Source organism: Chionomys nivalis, chromosome 1 (assembly GCF_950005125.1).
Source record: "Chionomys nivalis chromosome 1, mChiNiv1.1, whole genome shotgun sequence".
In the NCBI taxonomy this organism is placed as follows: Eukaryota; Metazoa; Chordata; class Mammalia; order Rodentia; family Cricetidae; genus Chionomys; species Chionomys nivalis.
Window position 1 is genome coordinate 56,682,796 of NC_080086.1, and position 18,754 is coordinate 56,701,549.

Consider the following 18,754-nt stretch of genomic DNA (forward strand, 5'->3'; position numbering starts at 1 on the left):
AGGAGTGGCATGTTAGTTATTTTCTTGTCACTGTCCCCGGAACACCTGGCAGACGCCACTAAAGAAAGGATTTATTTCAGTCCATCATGGAGGCAAAGGCTCACAACCTTTCAAGTAGTAGCAAAGGTGTTCAGAACCTGAGACAGTAAGGCATGTTTCAGACTAAGACTGTAAGAAATGGCAGTCTATCACATGGGAGAATGCAACTGGACTCAAGGGACAGGTCTAATACAAGGGACAAGCACTGGGCAGCAGAGATCATGAAATGACCTTAGAACTCTGCCTGTGACAATACCGCTACTTGATGCCCCACAGTATGTCTACCTGTCTTTAAAATGTATACAAATGGGGACTACGAAGATGGCTCGGTGGTTAAGAGCATTTGCTATACTTCTGAAGGATCCAGGTTCAGTTCCTAGTACCCAATGTGCAACTACTGCCTAGATCTAGTTCCAGGGAATCTGGTGACTTCTTCTGGTCTCTGTAGTCACCAGGCGTATACACGATGCACACATATACGTGCAGGCAAAGGACTCATGCACATAAATTTGTTAAATCTTTTTATTAAGATGGACTACCACAGCATGTTTCCTGTGTCTCACTTCCCTGTTGAACACAGTGAATGGCCTTATCCTTCTGTATGCAGTCATAAGTAAATCATCTGCCTTATTGCATGTAGTGTTCTATTGTCTAACTATGGTGGTTTGAATGAGAATGGTTCCCATAGGCTCATCTGCTTGAATGCTTGGTCTTCAGTTAATGGAACTGTTTGAAAAGGATCAGGAGATGTGGCCTTGTTGGAGGGGGTGTGTTACTAGTGGTGGGCTTTGAGATTTCAAAAGCCCACACTAGGCCCAGTCTCTCTCTCTCTACACACTGCCTATGGATGAGGATGTAAGCTGTTAGCCACTGTTCAATGCCATGCCTGCCTGCCTGTTGCCACACTCCCTGCTATGATCGTCATTGTCTAACCCTATGGAGCTGTAAGCAAGCCTCCAGTTAAATGCTTCTGTAAACAGCCTTGGTCATGGTAGCTCTTCACAGCAATAGAACAACAGCTAAGACAGTAGTTATACCAACCCAAAACTTATTTGCCTGGTTCATCTTGGGTACCCACGAACAGTGCCAGAACAGTCCACAGGACTGTGTTGAGTTGTAAACTGTAATTCTTACAAAGATGTTAGGGAAGCATATGGACAATAGTAATAAACAAAAGTTAGTATCCTTAACAGAGAACTTTCTGTTTCACTGAGAAAGTCCACAAGGGGAGATATTCACCTCCCCCATCCCAGACAGGGTTTCTCTATGTAACAGCTCTGGCTGTCCTGGAACTCACTCTGTAAACCAGGCCAGCCTCAAATACACAGAAATCCACTTGCCTCTGCCTTCAAAAAACTGGGATTAAAGGTGTTCACCACCACTCAGTTTGTGATATCCATCTCTATATAGCCAAAGGAACCCATCAAAGTTGATTGGCATCAGTGAAAACTCACTCTAGCCTTCATTTGCTTTCTCTTGGTCCTTGCCCTAAGACATACAGTGAGAATCCACATTCATGTCAGCAATAGTATGAAAAGGTCTAACCAGCAGGGCGCTGTCTTTTAACTTAGTAGGTAGTGAGATTTTAGCTCAGTGGTAGAGCACTTGCCTGCCTCATGTGAGGCCCATGGTTCAATATTCAGTATTGGAAACAAACAAACAAGAGAAAAAGCACAATGGCACTTTTTGTATAAAACAGTTATTCTAGAAAGGGAACACTCAGGTGGTGACAAGACATTCGTGAAAGCTGTTTCACTCGCTGGGATCAGCAAATTACAAGAAACACCATGGATTAAAACCTAGCCTAGGGAAGAGTTTTGTCTTGTTTTTCAGAGGATTAAGGAGTGAAACTCGGGCCACATAGTGGCAAGAAGAAACTAATCTACGCGTACTGATTACCTTTCGTGCAAGGGAACAAGCAAGCCAGTCGATTCCCTCCTAATGGTCTGTTAGTCATCATTCCTAGTGGGGGCCATGAGTCACTGCTTTCAGCCACTTGAGACCAGACCTTGGAAGTCCAAGTCAAATTAAGAGAAGTAATGAGGACTCCTACGAACGCATCCTCAGATAAATCAAAGTCACTGCCTACTCTCAGTGCCTTTTAGAAGCTGGCCTGTTTTAATCCGTCTCACTCAGCTTCCTTCCAGCTAGTTCCTCATTTGCAAAATAGGCATTATAGGTTATCAGTAACCTCACATGGCATTAACTATCTTCACACTCTCTGCCAGACTAGGTGCCAGGTGGTGAATAGTTACTAATTAAGTATTAATGAGATGTCAGCTATATCCATTGTCAACACTTCATTACTTGCCCAAGTCATCTACAAAATGTGGAATCCTGGGGCTAGAAGAATAGCTCAGTGGGTAAGAGCGTAAATGGAGGTTTCTCTGTCCCACCCTGTACTGTAGCCACTACTAAGTAATCACTCAGAGGCTTAATATTAATTACAAACCACTTGACCTATAGTTCAGGCTTATTGCTAATTAGCTCTTACATTTAAATTGACCATTTCTGTTAATCCACGTGGCCATGGCTTTTCCCAGTTTGCTGGCATCTTGTTTCTTGGGTGGCTGGCTTGCATTTCTCTTGACTCTGCCCCCCACTTCTTGTATTCAACTTGGCTTTCCCACCTAGCTATATTCTGCTTTGCTGTAGGCCAAAGCTGCTTTTATTATTAACCCATGAGAGCAACATATTTCACAGTGTATAGAAGACTTATCCCAAAGCTTAAGAGTGCTTGATAACATAAACATGGGGACCTGAATTTGTATCCCAGCATGCATGACTAGGTATCCCTATAACTCCAGTTTTGTTGTGGGTGGAGACCAGAACATCTCTGGGGCTTGCTGGCTATCAGCCTAGCTCCAGATTCAGTGAAAGACCAAGTCTCAAGGGAATAATATAGAACATGGTAGAGCACGACATCCAACATCTTCCTCTGGTTATCTTCTGGCCTCCTATCTCACAGATGTGTACAAAACACACACACACACCAAAACAAAACCAGAAACATGGAATGTTCAGCTGACTGCAAACTTGCCATCTCATACCCATGCTCACCCTCATACATGATGACATCACTACTGTCTACCACTGGTATGGATTCAACCCCTCAAGCCTGAATTCTCAGTCACTTTGGTCAGAGGAATCAAAGTAATTGCATTATTGACCTAAGTGCTTCAAAATGAGAAAGGCAACCAGTTTGCATCTCCTAGGGGCAAGTTTGGGGGGTTAATGGTCATTACGATTATCTACCCCGCATCTTCCTTTCCATTAACTGAGAAACATTAGGCAGTAGCTTACTAAATATGTCTGAATGTAGGAGGATCTATTTGGGGGGGGGGGCAGGAGAGATTGTATTTCCTCATCAAGAAATGATCAGTGGGGAAAAAAAAAAAAGAATCAGTGGGAAAATATTTCCAAAGCACTTTCCCTTCCGATGGAGAGGTCCTAAATTTTCTTTCAGCATTAGTCATATGGTTAAGGACTAAATAAGTTTGGCAGAGGCACAAAAGGTTGCAGAAGCAGAAAACTGGTACAGAATAGAATATTGCTCTTCTCTGAAGCCCAAGTCCTATCTGGGGATTGCCTGGATTAAGGCTACCTGCCTAAAACACAAAGTACAATGTTATGTTTGTGTTTCAGATAAGCTATGTTTTAGAGTAAATATATTCCTTACGCAGATTTGGGACGTCTTTCTACTAAAAATTTGTTGTTTATCTGCGATTCAAATGTAACTAGGTGTTTGATGTTTTGATTTGCTATGCTTACTAACTTTACTCTGTTTATTAGCTGCATGCACGAGGGCACGGGTCCATAAACTCTGTGTGTTTCATCAGTAAAAGCCTGTTCTTCAGAGGATGACAGCAACATTTCTCTGCTCAAAGGAAGATGCCTGCTTCATTTTCTTCCAAACACGGAAGGATAGCACTGCCTCGGTTTCCTGAAGTGAACCCCCGGGGTTTGCTTTAGCCAATGAAAAGCAGGAAGGCATGAATCACTTCCAGGTGACTTTCTTCTCCAAATCCAGACCCAACCCATGGGAGAGGAAGAAAGCTACATGTGTGGTTGTAAATACTTAACTCTGGGAGTCTGTCACTGCGGCATTCCTTAGCTGTCTCCCTTTGACTTCTACTGCTGTGATGAAGACCATGAACAAGAACAATCTGTGGAGAAAGTGTTTTATTCATCTTACAGATTCTAAAGCACAGTCTATTGAGTGAAACCCAGGCAGGAACTCAGGGGCAGGAACTGAAGCAGACGCCATGGAGGAATGATGCTTCCCAGTTTGCTCCCCCATGGCTTGTTCAGCTTGCTTTCTTTTCTTTTCTTCTTGCTTGTTTTTCTCGCTTTTAGTGTGTGTTTTGCTTGCATATGAGTCTGCGAGTATGCCTGCATACTACCTGTGTGTCTGGTACATGCAGAAGCCAGAATACGGTGCTGAATCTCCTGGGACTAGAATTACTGGTGGTTGTGAGCTACCACGTAGGTGCTAGGAATCAAACCTATGTCCTCTGAAAGAGCAGCCAGTGCTCTTAACCTCTGAGTCATTTCTCCAGTCTTTCAGCCTGCTTTCTTATACTTGCCAGGACCACCTGCCTGGGTGACATCACCCCCAGTGGACTGGGCCCTCCCACCTCAGTCAAGGAAATCCCCCCACAGACTTACCCACAGACCAATCAGATGATGGCATTTTCTCAATTGTGGTTTCTACTTGCCAGACTCCAGCTTGTGTCAAATTGACAACAAAAACTATGAGACTATTAGCTTGACCTGCTTGTGAGTTGTTACAAAGCTTGCGTGAACAAATAATCCCCAAGGACTCAGAGCATACCGCCCACAGCACCAGACATGGACATTTCTTGGGCTAGAGGTGTGCAACACTGTTCTTGTATGGTGAGGGAATCGAGAAAAGCTGTGCTCGTCCTCTGTCTGAGTCAGCTTGGGTTGCCATAACAAAATACTATGGAGTAGATGACTTCAACAATGGGCATTTGTGTTCCTGATGATTTGGAGGCTGGAATCCAGAAATCAGGGTACCAACATGGTCTTCCTGGTGAGGGCTCCCTCCTGTTTGGCAAAGGGCCACCTTTTCCCTATGTGCTTGCCTGGTCTTTCCTTGGTGTGTGTGGCACACAAGAGACAAAGGAGAAGGATTTCTTCCTTGCTTCTCCTAGTCTATAGACACCAGTCTTATTGAATTAGAGCGTCACCTTTATTTCCTCATATGTCCTTTACTGTTTAAAAGCTCTCTCTCCAAATCATGCTGGGAGCCAAATCTCCAACATGCCCATGTTAAAGGGACACAGTTCATTCGGGAGCACAATGCATGTGCTGATAATAAACGTTTATTGTCTAGTTTCTTTTCTCTGGACCTAAGACATCAAACCACATACCCCTGTCCGTAGTGTTTGGTAATCAGCTCACCAATGCAGAAACATATAGCTCAGTGAGTTTCTTTGATCATTTGGCAGGTTTTGTGTGTGTGTGTCTGTGTGTGTGTGTGTGTGTGTGTGTGTGTGTGTGTGTGTGTTTCTAAACCACTCCTCTTAGGGTCTGCTCCAATTGCAGCTTGGGTTATAACAGAGCAACAGACTTGACTGCCGACGGCCAGGGTTGTGCACTTCGCAGAAGCCAACCATGTGCACAGTAATTCAGAGAGGGCAGAGAAATCGGATCCAGGGGGGAATCACGAGCAGTTAATGAGAATCAGATGCAGTGTAATTCAGACCACAGCACACATCCTGATCTCTGGGCACAGGGAATTACATCTATAAACAGACTAGACTTGATTTTATGCAGCACTTTCAACCCCCCAAGAATCCCAGAGCACTGTAAAACACACCCTTGTTACTGGTGGCTTAGTAATGCAGGAGGCAAACAGGGAAAATGTGTCTATAACTCAGACTCAGAGCCTTCATTTAGAATCCATGCTGTCTACAGGGGCTGCCTTGACTTCGATGCTAGGCAACCCTTTACTGATAAGGAAAATATACTGTGCTTCCTTCTTGATAAAAACACACCCGGAAAAGAAATTCTAATATCCTCTAAAGAGGTTTTCAAACTTTGACCTTGAGCCATGGCAAAAATGCATAGAATCTATCAGACTCACTGCCTAAGAATCTTTGAAATGTGCATCTTTGCTTTTATAGCCATCAGAAACAAAAACTTCATGGAATATTATTTATCCTTGCTGTATGTGATGTATTCTGAGGTCCTCAATTCTCTTTGTTTTTTGAGAAGCTGCCCACTATCTAATAACTGATCCTAGAATTCATTCCTATGAAGAATCTTCAGTTCTGAAATCCATTTTACTAAAATACACTCACCAAACTCCAACACCACGCCAGTCCAATTATACCACAGCAGATGGTCCAGGGACAGTCACTTTACCTTTGAAGTAGCAGGCCTTCTGGGACTCCTCCAGCTTTAACTTACTGAAGTTTTGATGTATGGCACCTGTGTACAGACCAAAACCACGCTGAAGCCATAGGCACTGCTGCAATTGTTTTCAGAACGTCTGGGAGTTGGCGTTTTGAGGTATGAAGAAAGTCTGTGTTCCTGTGCTTTGTACAGAGCTTTGGCTGTACACAGAGGAGATGGCTTACCTGTGCTGAATGATCTGTGCTGTACCTCCGCTGGCCCAGAGGCTGAGAGGATGTCCCACAGCATTCGCTTTCCTCATCTCTCAATTCCACTGTCCTCACGGTTGGGATTTTTCTCTATTTTATGGAAAGATTTCCCATATCTCAGGTATCAGAGATATTCCTGAGTAACTCTCAACAGAAATTCTCCCCCTCGAAGAATGTACAGTAAACAGGGCTCTTTGGTTTGATACGAACTCCAGGCTTCTCAGCAGCCCAGGTTGGATCATGTGCCCAGTTCTGAGCCAATCACACTGACTAGAGATATGCCTTCCTTCATTTGTTCTGGTCTAGGTAATTTGCCTATCCTCAGGCCATAGTCACAGACCAAACAAACCACAGGAACCTAACAATATTGTGTCACAAGGGAAAAATCAGAGGGCCATTTCCAAAAGTTCAAAGCAAGAATTACAAGCAGGTGATGAAAAAGACAGTCAGCAGTAACCTTGAACTGATTAGACCGCCAGTCCTTGTCTCCTGTTCAGTTCAAAATCACGGAGAGGAAATGGGAGCTTTATTATTGCACTTGGAGAATACTTACCATCAAGAGAAACGCATGATATTTGCCTCCTCCAATCACTTTTCTAAGTTGTAGCAAGGGACCTTTCTGCTTTTCAGATGGGAAAGTTAATGTGGCATGAACTTCTGGTCGGTCATAGCCTAAGGACTAAAAGCTCTCTTTGGGGCCCATTAGAAATCATCTCCAAACTTCATGCCGTGGTTTTTTTTTTTTTCGTTTTGTTTTGTTTTTATGTAACTGTGTTGTACTGAAGCTGTCTTTGCAGGCAATGTTTAAACATGTAGGTTACCTTGGACTAACCAAGGTATTGTGTACTCAACTGATTGGCTCAACCAGAGGCATGAATGCTTGCTCTGTCTTGCACTAAAGAGCAGACAGAGGGAAAACATCCAGGAACACACAAAACAACATAAATGTCATAAAATCTGACACAAAGGAAGAAAGCATCTCAGAGAGACGGGACTTGAATACGATCATTTTCCTATAGTTTGCCAATACCATTTTTCTTCTGGGAAGCAACAGAATCAGAACTGTGACTTTTGGACCCTGCAAACATTATTGCCAAGTGTGGGAGGTGGTTAGCTTGCCCCAACACAGACAAGGAGCAGTCACACATTCTTTCTTTTGGCACATGTCCCTTCCAACCTATGTACCAGGCCAGAGTCTGGGTTTTTGTTTGCTTGATTGCTTTGTCTTGTTTTTAATTAGTGTGGTGTCTCAGAAAGTAATTTCTCATTGGATTTTTCAATTCAGACTGGGAAAAGACAGCCCTGGTGTGCTGCAGGCATATTTATGACTCTCAAGAAAGGGACACATTTTCTTTTATAACATAATTTGTTATTGATCCTTTGGGAATTTCACATCATGCTCCCCAATCCCACTCACCTTCCAGTCTCTCCATATCCACCCTTCATTCCTGCACTATCCCCCCAAAAGAAACCACCCCCTAAAATTAATTAAAAACAAACAACAACGAAAAAAACCTCAGCCTGATCTTCTGTCCTTCCTGCTTTTCCAACACCTCTTCATTCATCCTAGAGGCATTAGGAGCTTTGGTACGTCAGGCAGTCTGCCCTTTTGTCTAATCAGCCTCACTTGCAAATGCTCATTGCAATGAGTACTTGGTCTGGTTCAAGGCCTCTGGTTCCTAGCACACCATCACACTGGATCCTCATCAAAATGCCTCTCCTGCTGATGCTCCAGTCATGGAGATCCTGCAGTTATCATTCCACAGGACCGGGAAAGGGACATATTTCCTCTGATAATGCGTGTGTGTTGCACACGCATGGGGGGCAATGAACCGGTGCACATGTAGAGGAAGGCACGAGGTACCACACTCTGTGTCTTGTTTTTTTTTTTTTTTTTTTTTTTTTTTGAGGCAGAGTCTCTTGAACCTGGCGCTCACATTTTCTCATCAGATTGGCAGACAGCAAAGTCCATCAGTCCTTCTGTTTCTGCTTCCCACAGTGCTGGGTTGACATATGCCCAAAGATTCTCCCAGCCTGTTACTTGGGTGCTGGACTTTCTCTAGCCTCCTTTAAGGCTATTTTGAATTGGGTTTTCTTTTTTTTTTTTTTTTTTTTTTCGAGACAGGGTTTTTCTGTAGCTTTGATGCCCCTCCGGGAACTAGCTCTTGTAGACCAGGCTGGCCTCGAACTCCCAGAGATCCGCCTGCCTCTGCCTCTGCCTCCCGAGTGCTGGGATTAAAGGCATGCACCACCACCATCCGGCTTGAATTGGGTTTTCAATGTAAAATATAATCGTTTCCTTATAGGTACCACATATGGAGCAGAGAAACTAGTGCTTATCCACAGCCTAGACCATTTCCCTTCCCCCTGCCTTGGCTTTTTGTTTTCTCCAGTTTTCACATATTTTTTTCAAAATTAAATATCAAAAATTAAACATAAACAAAATTACCATGTAACTTACCCAACCAATCTCAAGCTCTCTATGTTGAGAGAAATGAAAACATATGTCCAAGCAAAACCTTACATGTGACTATCCATAGAAAAGTTATTCATGGTAGCCAAAATGAGTGAGTCATTTAACAGGCCCGCAAAATGTGGTTTAAGGTAAAATTATTAGTCAACCATAAAAAGGAAGCATGCATGGTCTACTGGTCCACAATAAGAAAGAAAGAATTACTGATAAAAACTGCAATGTGCATCCATCTAAAAACAGTATATGAAGAAATCACTGTAAAAGATCACATATTTTATAATTCCATTTATATGTACAAGTCTACAGAGACAGGAGAGGTATGCATGGCTTCGCATGCCTGGAGGTAGAAGCCAAGATTAACTGCAAATAAGTGTATGAGAAGAATGTTTTAAAACTGAATTATAGTAATAGTTGTATACACAGCTTGATCAATTTAATAAAAATAATTGAATTGAATAATGATAGTGATAATATTAGGTTTCTCTTAAGCCTAAAATCAAATAAGATGCCCATGTTAGATTTTCTCTACTTTAACTTTTCTGTTTCACATTTACTCATTCTGTGTGGGGAGGGGCACATAGAACTCAGGACAACTTCCGTGAGCTACTACTTTCTTCTTCCATGTGGGCTCCAGGGATCAACCTCAGGTCACCAAACTTGAGGCCAATGCCTTTTCCCACCAAGAAAACTTTCCCTACTGTAGAAAGTCTAACACATCTTAAAGCCCTTGAACTTTGTCTCACACTTCTAAACCATTAACCAGAGCGATCTTGGCTGGTCTCTTCCTCTTCCTAAGACTAAAGGGGACCGATACATTCATATTGGCTTAGTAGTCACTAATCTCAAACATTACACTATTTTAATTCTTCCTGCCTGGTGTGACATGCATTCTGAGACATTGTTTACCCCCTGTCTTAGGATTTCTATTGCTGTAAAGAAACACCATGACCACAGCAATTCTTATTAAGGAAAACATTCAATGGGTGGCTTACAGCTCAGTACATTATCAGGGTGTGCATGCAGGCATGCAGACAGACATGGTGCTGAAGAAGGAGCTGAAGAGTCCTATAACTTACAGGCAACAGGAAGTGGAGTGTATAACACTGAATGAATCTTGAGCATATATGAGACCTCGAAGCTTGCCCCCACAGTGACACGCTTCTTCTAACAAGATCACACCTACTCCAACAAGGCCACACCCCTTAATAGTACCACTCCCATTGGGGGACATTTTCTTTCAAACCACCACACCCCCTCTTACCTGTCCCATGATGTGCTAAGGTGTCTGGAGCCAGGAAAGTGTGAGGACTCCAGAATCAGGCTGTCTGGATCTGAGTCCCCTTTAGACGGCTGTTTTTTAACCACACTATTACATCACTGCCAATGGGATTTTGTGAGATACTGAGGTTCTTATGAACATCAAATGAGATGATACAAATATAAGAAAGTAAAATTACTCCATATACTATATTCTTTTTTTTTTTTTTTTTTTTTTTTTTGGTTTTTCAAGACAGGGTTTCTCTGTAGCTTTGGAGCCTGTCCTGGAACTAGCTCTTGTAGACCAGGCTGGCCTCGAACTCACAGAGATCCACCTGCCTCTGCCTCCCGAGTGCTGGGATTTAAAGGCGTGCACCACCACCGCCCGGCCATATAAGATATTCTTAAATGATCAAAAGACCTGAGCAGATATTTCTCAAAAGACAACATACAAATGTGGTATAAGAAAGAATACTACTCAACATCACCAATTGTCTGGGAAACACAAACTAAAACCATGGTTAACTATCACTTCCCACTTGTTAAGCTGGCTATTATGAAGTTGGCATTTAAATACTGATTAAAATGAGTGGAAGACCACCCTAAATGTGAGCAACACCATTGCAAGGCCTGGGGCTCTGGGCTGAATTGTTCTTTGTTTTGTTTTCTTTTTTGAGAAAGCGATTTTCTGTGTGTACCCCTGACTGTCCTGGAACTCCCTCTACAGACCAGACTGGCCTTAAACTCAGAGATCCACTTGCCTCTGCCTCTGAAGTGCTGAGATTAAAGGTGTGCACCACTATGCCCCACTTCTATCTGCCTCTTGACAGCAGAGGCAATGCAACCAGCTGCTTCCTGTTTCAGCTGCCATGAATTCACTGCCATGAAGAACTGTTTCCCTTGAACTGTGAATCAAAACAAACCTTTTCCCCATGACTTGATTTTGACAGGGATTTCATCCCAGCAATGAGAAAAATCATGATTACAATAGTCAAGGAAGAGAATCACAATTGTCCTTAAAGGAACAAATGAGAAGATTGAACACTGAAATGGAGTCTGGCCTTTAAAGAACAGAGTATGAGTTGCATGCTGGTTCAGCAGGAAAGGTACTTTTGCCATCTGGCAGTCTTTGTTTGATCCCTAGAACATATGGGTGAAAGGAGAGAACCGCCTCCTGCAGGTTGTTCTCTGACCTCTACGCTCATGCTATGACATGAACATAAATAAATAAAAATAAATAAATAAAGTAAGTAAGTAAAAAATTAAGCAGAATATCTTGCTGGCCACATACATCTAGACCTAGACACTCAAAAGACTGAGATGGGGGTAGGGGAGGTTTGAACCTAGGAGCTCAAGACTGGCTTAAACCAGATAGTCAGGTGCTATTTAAAAAAAAAAGAGAGAGAGAGAGAGAGGTAGGCAGGAAATCGTGTCATGTGAGAAATGTGAATAAATCTAAAGGACACTGTGTGGAATAAAGTAATCCAGGGACAGTTAGACATGCGGGGTCTACAAAAGTCAAACACAGGAAAGTAGGAGCAGAAGGAAGGCTATCTGTATCCTATAGGTGTGTTCCTGCCCTGGGCTAGAAGTACTGAGAGAAGGAAGTTGTCCTGGTGTGCCTGGATGAGCATCCCAAATGACATACAAGCGAGAAGAGAGAGATGGGACTTGTGAAGAGGAAGAAGGGCCATGTGACTCTGGAAGCAGAGAAAGAGAAGCAGAGATGGGGTGTTTTCTCTTTATAGCAGTGATAGAAAATGAATCCAGAGAGACAGACAACTAAACAAATGGGATCTAAAAACCAAATGGGCAAACAAGGGAGGAAGGAAAGAGATACCTGATGGAACCCTAAGTCTAGGTTTGCTGATGGTAGTATCAGGAAAGGGAGGAGGTGAGGAACTCAGTGAGTCCTCTGAGTTGTTTGTGGGATGAACAGTCAAGATGGTCAACAGGGAGTTGGCTACGCTCACCTGCTGGCTGGGAGGACTAACGGTCATAAGTGTAGAAACCTACCCTCGTAAGGAATTCAGCAAACGTCGGAGGGGACAGCCCCACACCTGCATCCTTCATCCTTCGTGTATCTCAGGCAAGGCATGTCATGAGACTGCCTGTCTTTGCTACTATTCTTTTTATTTTTTTTTCCTTTCATTGAAAAATAGATTTTTTTTCTCACATGATGTATCCTGATTATGGTTTCTCCTCCCACTACTCCTCCGAGTTCCTCCCCTCTCCCCTCTCATGTGGATCCATCCCCTTTCTGTCTCTCATTAGAAAGCAAACAGACTTCTATAGGATAATAATAAAATAAAATCAGACAAAACAAAAACTAACATATTGGAATTGGTCAAAATATACAAACAGAAGGAAAAGAACCCAAGGCACAAGAAATAGAGATATATTCATTTGCACACCCAGGATCCCATATAACTGGAAGCCATAAGATATACCCAAAGAACTTGCAAAGTAAAAATAGAGAAGAAAAGATATGATTTTCATTTGCAAGAGGTTATCAACCGGAGATTGCTTCTGGATTAGGGATGGGGCAAGTGTTCACTTCCCTTTTCAGTTCTAGGACCCCAGTTGGTGCACACCCGTGTGGGCCCCGTGTATGCTGCCTCAGTCTCTGTGAGTTCATGTGTGTGTGTTGATCCTGTTTATTCAGAGGCCCTTGTTTTCTTGGTGTCCTTCATCCCCTCAGGTTCTTACACTTTCTCCACTTCCTCTTCCAAGGGGTTCTCTACTCCCTGAGGGGAGGAATTTGATGAAGACATCCCATTTAGGTCTGAGTGTTCCAAAGTCTCTTACTCTCTGCATAATGTCTGGCTGTGTGTGTCTCTGTCTTTGTCCCCATTTGCTGCAGGAAGAGGCTTCTCTGATGACACCTGAGCAAAGCACTAATCTTTAATATAGCAAAATGTCATTAGTAGTAAGTTTATTACTACTTTTTTTTTTTTTAAGATCAGTAATATTTGTTTTTTCCCTAGGTCCCTGGGCTACCTAGTCTCTGGGTTTTGGTCACTCAAGGGATGTTGGATATGGATTCCAACTCATGGAGTGGGTCTTAAGACAAATCAGATATTCATTGGTTATTCCCATGATCTTTGTGCTACACAGTGCATTAGCGTATCTTATAGGCAGGACACTATTGTAGATCAAAGGATATGTGGCTGGGTTGGTGTTTATGTTTCTCCTTCAGCAGTAGTTCATCAGCTAGGGACTAAGCATGCAGATATATGAGCCATTCTCATTGAGACCACCCCACTGGCCTTTATTCCTGTTTGTACCGGTCTATTTGATAGAAGGCAAAGTAACAATATAGGCGTCTCTAAAACACTCTTAATGCCAGCTAAAGTGTAAGAGGAAGGAAGACCCAGGGATAAGAAAGCGTGGTTCTAGGGACTGAAGGGATGGTTCCGAGCTGAAGAGTGCTTGCTCTTCTCACAAAGGATCTGAGTTCAATTCCCAGGGCCCATGTTGGGCTGCTCAGAACACCTGCCACTCCAGTTCCATGGGATCCAATATCTTCTTCTGTCTTCCAAGGGCACTTAAGCACATATGTGCAAATATACTCATTGATATATATGCGTAACTAAAATAAACATTTTTTCAGGTGCTTCTATTGACGTGGACAATGTGGGTTCTCTGGACCAGTCTATAGTCTCTAATTGGGTAAGCCTCATTATGCAGGACCCTGCTCGGCCGGAGTTAATCTTGTCCCCTTTCTAAAGGAGAATGATGAGCTTGGCAAGCTTTCCAGAGGGAGGATTTAAACTACTCCAAAGAGCAAACTGCAGCTAATCACCTTCAAACACTCCAGAAGCTGATATGTGAACTGTAGACTGCTTTTCCTTATTAAAGAAGCCTTAGTGTAGGAAAGGGAATCATTGTGTGGTCTTGTTATATTTCCCCAAAATGATGAAACTATTTCCTTTCAAACATTTCATCTTTTCTGTCTTATTCTCATTTTCATTTACTGTTTTCTATTGAGGAGTTAGAACAAAAGTTTTTTAAAAATTTAAAAATATGGCCGGGCGGTGGTGGTGCACGCCTTTAATCCCAGCACTCGGGAGGCAGAGGCAGGCGGATCTCTGTGAGTTCGAGACCAGCCTGGGCTACAAGAGCTAGTTCCAGGACAGGCTCCAAAGCCACAGAGAAACCCTGTCTCGAAAAACAAAAAAAAAAACAAAAAAAACAAAAAAAAAAATTTAAAAATATGTATTTGTGTGTGTGTGTGTGTGTGTGTGATCATGGGTGTAAATTTGTGTACCACATGCATGCAGGAGTTCTCCAAAGTCCTGAAGATGGTGTCAAACCCTCTGGAATTGGATTTACAGGTGGTTATAAGTAGCCGATGTGGGTGCTGGGAACAGAACCTCGGTCCTCTGCAAGAGCAGCAAGTGCTCTTACCCACTAAGCCATCTCTCCAACCTCACAATAAAGGTTGTGAAGGATCTTAACCTCTGTAACTTTTCCAACACCACCTGCCTTGTCACAACAGGGTTGGACCTCAGAACACTCTATGTCCCTAACCACTTCACCCTCAGGCCCTCCCAACTCAATCCATGTACCTGCTTTCACCTTTGAAATTCTAGACCTGGCTCTGTGACCACGTACCTAGACCTCTGTAATAGCTCCTTCCCTGTTTTCCTGAGTGATACCCAGCCCTTCTAAAACACCCCGACAGCTGCAGGCAAGCTCTAGCCAGAACAATACTTAGCACGTGGAGTCAGGTGGAATGGGGTCCTGAGCCGTGGCCCATCTGTAATCTTTCCCAGGCTCACAATCTTCTTCTACTAAAGCAGAGTCTCCCAGCGACTGGCGCTGAGGTTTGAGGTCAGGATTAAGTGAGAGTGAAAGGCCTTCTGACATGCCTACAAATAGCAACCGCTCCATCAATGATAAGCATGGCTGTTGTCACCAGTTTGGCATGTTTGGTCAGTAGGCAAAACAATCTCACCCCTGACTAGACAACAATTGTCCATCTGTTTATATAAGCAAAATAAGATAGGTGACTTCAGATCTTATGATTTTTTTTGAGGCAAGCAACATTGAGTATATATATAATTTAAATGAAGTCAGTTATATTTAGGAACAGCGAATCACAGATATAAAAGAGACATATGAGGCTGGGGATGTAACTGGGTGAGTGAAATGAGTTGCCTGCCTGGCATACAAGAAGTAATGGAGGCACGTGACTTTAATTCAAACACTTGGAAGGCAGAGGCAGGCAGATTTTTGTGAATTCAAGGTCAGCCTGCTCTGCCAAGTAAGAAACCCTGTCAAAGAAAAGGAGGAGGAGGAGGAGGAGGAGGAGGAGGAGGAGGAGGAGGAGGAGGAGGAGGAGGAGGAGGAAGGGGAGATGGTAGTGGTGATTGAGAAATATGGAAATCAACCTCCATACAGTTACCTATTAAGTATTGAGAAGAGACCTTCCTCAGCACACAAAGTGAAAATGCAATCCTTAGCTGACTTAACATAAAGAAGGAAAAATCAGAAAGCAATGTCACTCCCAAAACCCCACACAGCATCCTGAAGCACAGGTCGTGTGCACTACCGTGTCCCTTCTTTTCTCTCAGGAGCTGCTCTAATCACTCAAAGGACCCGGAAAGTCGTCTTTCCAAAGCACATTCTCTCCCAGCCATGTTTTGCAGGGAAAGATCATTAGCTCACTGTGAGGGAAGCTTTTGCTAAAGTAATGAAAAGAATATTTTAAAATGAAACACCATTTTATTATTTTTAAAGGACCCAGAACTGGAGTTAGAATTTTAAAAGGGCTCTAAAGAGATGGTGATGATGGCCCCTTCCCGTGTTTCCCTTGTATTTTGAAATAAAAATAACCTTAAGAGAAATGAAAAGAAGATGAGACTTCCAATCACTGATTTTCTTGTATAGTATATATTTAATTGTGTGTGTTTGTGTATGCGTATGTATAGACACATGTCTGCATGTGTTCATGAATATGTACATACTTCCATGTGTGGAGACCAGAGGTTCGTGATGAGTGTCTTCCTCAATTGCTGCTCACTTTATCTTTGGGACTCCATCTCTCACTGTCCATGGAACTCAACAATTCAGCTAGGCTTGCTGACCTGTAAGTCCCAAGGTCCTCCTGTCCTGCCTTGTTGGTGCTGGGACTACAGGAACGCACCGCTGTGCCTGGCATTTCTTTACAAAAGTGCAGACGATTCAAAGTTGGGTCCTCATTCTTGCATAGCAAGCACTTTACCAAGCCCCACCCCCACCCCTGTGTGTGTGTTGCTTTGCTGTTACCAAAGCACATGTTTAGCCTGCCTGCCCGAGTGCAGGAGAATAGGCACCAATATATAACAGATGAACTTGGCAGAGTGTGATCCAGCTAAAGCGGAAGTGAGAGATCTGTATTCAAATTCCACCTGTTTGACCCTGAGCTAGTGACTTCCCTCTGGGCATCCATTACAGCATCTATGGTTGAGGAGGGAGGTAAACGAAAACAATTTCTGTTCTCTAAATGATCACTACATTGCAGTAAACACCTGCTTGCAATTCGCTCATTTCTTAGAAGCAAAGGTTGCCAACACAAGGCACTCATGGTTTTCTTAAGTAGACCAGCAACACACCCTTTAAACTGTTTACTTTCTCAAAATGTGTGTAGAATGTTCCAGTGATGGAGAAGTATCGGGAACTCCACAGCTTCAGCTCAGCGGGATCTAAATGAGCTATTGTATCTCACAGTGTGGAAAGAAGGAAAGAACAGCAAAAGAAAGGAAATGAAATGCACTGACATAAGAAAAAGAAAGCAAAACACGTGACGCGACGGTGGGTGCTAAGGTTTGGGAGTGGGGATAGACAAAATGCTCTTTGCAGGCATCTTCCTGGGAGAGCCTGCTTCTGTGTAAAAGGCAGGCTTTCGATAACTGCTCAGTTACTTCCCATCTTATCATTACAGTGAATGTGATTAAAAGACAAAAGAGAAAGGAAGGGGCGGCTGCCATTTAGACTGGTACGTGGTCCTCTTCCACCTGGCACACTGTTTGGTGGTAGGAAGGCTGCACAGAAGACTGACTAGGCGCTAAGCCTGTGTGCCAGGCACTACTTTGAAGCGAGAGTTGGAGTAAAGAATTTGGTCATTTGAGGATCCTGGTCCCCAGGGCTGCCTTTGACTCTGGCAATGTGGATATTGTTGCCATTCACTGACCTCAACTACATGGTCTACATGTTCTAGTGTGATTCTACCCATGGTAAGTTTCAGAGCATAGTCATGGCTGAGAACAGCAACCTTATCAATGGGAAGGCCATCTCCATCTTCCAAGAGTGAGATCTGGCCAACATCAAATGGGGTGATGCTTGTGCCGAGTACATGCTGTGCCGTCTCCTGGTATCACCACCACCATGGAGAGGGTCAGGGCCCACTTGAAAGGTGGAACAAAAAGGGTCATTATCTCTGCTCCTCCTGCCGCTGCCGCCATGTTTGCGGTGAGTGTGAACTGTGAGAAGTATGACAGGTCACATGATTGCCAGTAGGGCCTCTTGCACCACCAACTGCTTTGGTTCCCTGGCCAAGGTCATCCATGACAACTTTGGCACTGTAGAGAGACTCATTATCAGAGGACATGCTATCCCTGCCACACAGAAGACTGTGGATGACCCCTCTGGGAAGCTATGGTCTGATGGCCACGGGGATACCCAAAACATCCAGGGACTCTGCCAAGGCTGTGGACAAGGTAATTTCAGAGCTGAATGGGAGGTTTACTGGATGGCCTTCCATGCTCCTACCCTCAGTGTATCCTTCATGGATTTGACATGCCACCCGGAGAAAGCTGACAAGTACAATGACATCAAGAAGATGGTAAAACAGGTGTAAGGGGCCCAATAAAGGGTAACCTGGTGATACTGAGGAATAAGAAGCTCTGGACCATTCAGCCTAGCAAGCACGTAGACGCCCTTGGCTGCTGACAAGGCCCTGTTCCAGCTGAGCTACTGATGCTGAACATCTGAGTCTCCCAGCTTCCATTCCATACACCCAGAAGAAGGGGAGGAGATTAGGGAACCCTACCATCTTGAATACCATCAATAAAGTTCATTGTTCTTGCCTTGTCAAAAGAATAAGCTAGTGTTCTTCCAAATATCATTATGAAATATAAAGAAAAGCTGGGTTGGGGCACTGATCAAAATTAAAGAAGACCATCACAATGAGATATAGGATTTTGGTCTGGATCCTGTACTAAAATAAAAATTAATAAAAGTCCATATTGAATCAGCTGATGAAACTGGTATGGAGACAGTAAATTCAATAAAAGTATTGATCAATACTTAATTACCATTGGTAGGTAAGTGCAGTGTGGCTACATATAGGGATACCCTTGTCCTCAGA

The 18,754-nt window shown here is 43.4% G+C and overlaps 1 pseudogene; it reads left to right on the top strand.

Moving 5' to 3' along the window:
* Positions 1-18,244, top strand: part of LOC130872182 (glyceraldehyde-3-phosphate dehydrogenase-like) — a 75,314-nt pseudogene extending 57,070 nt beyond the window's left edge.
* Positions 18,245-18,754: the final 510 nt, after the last annotated feature.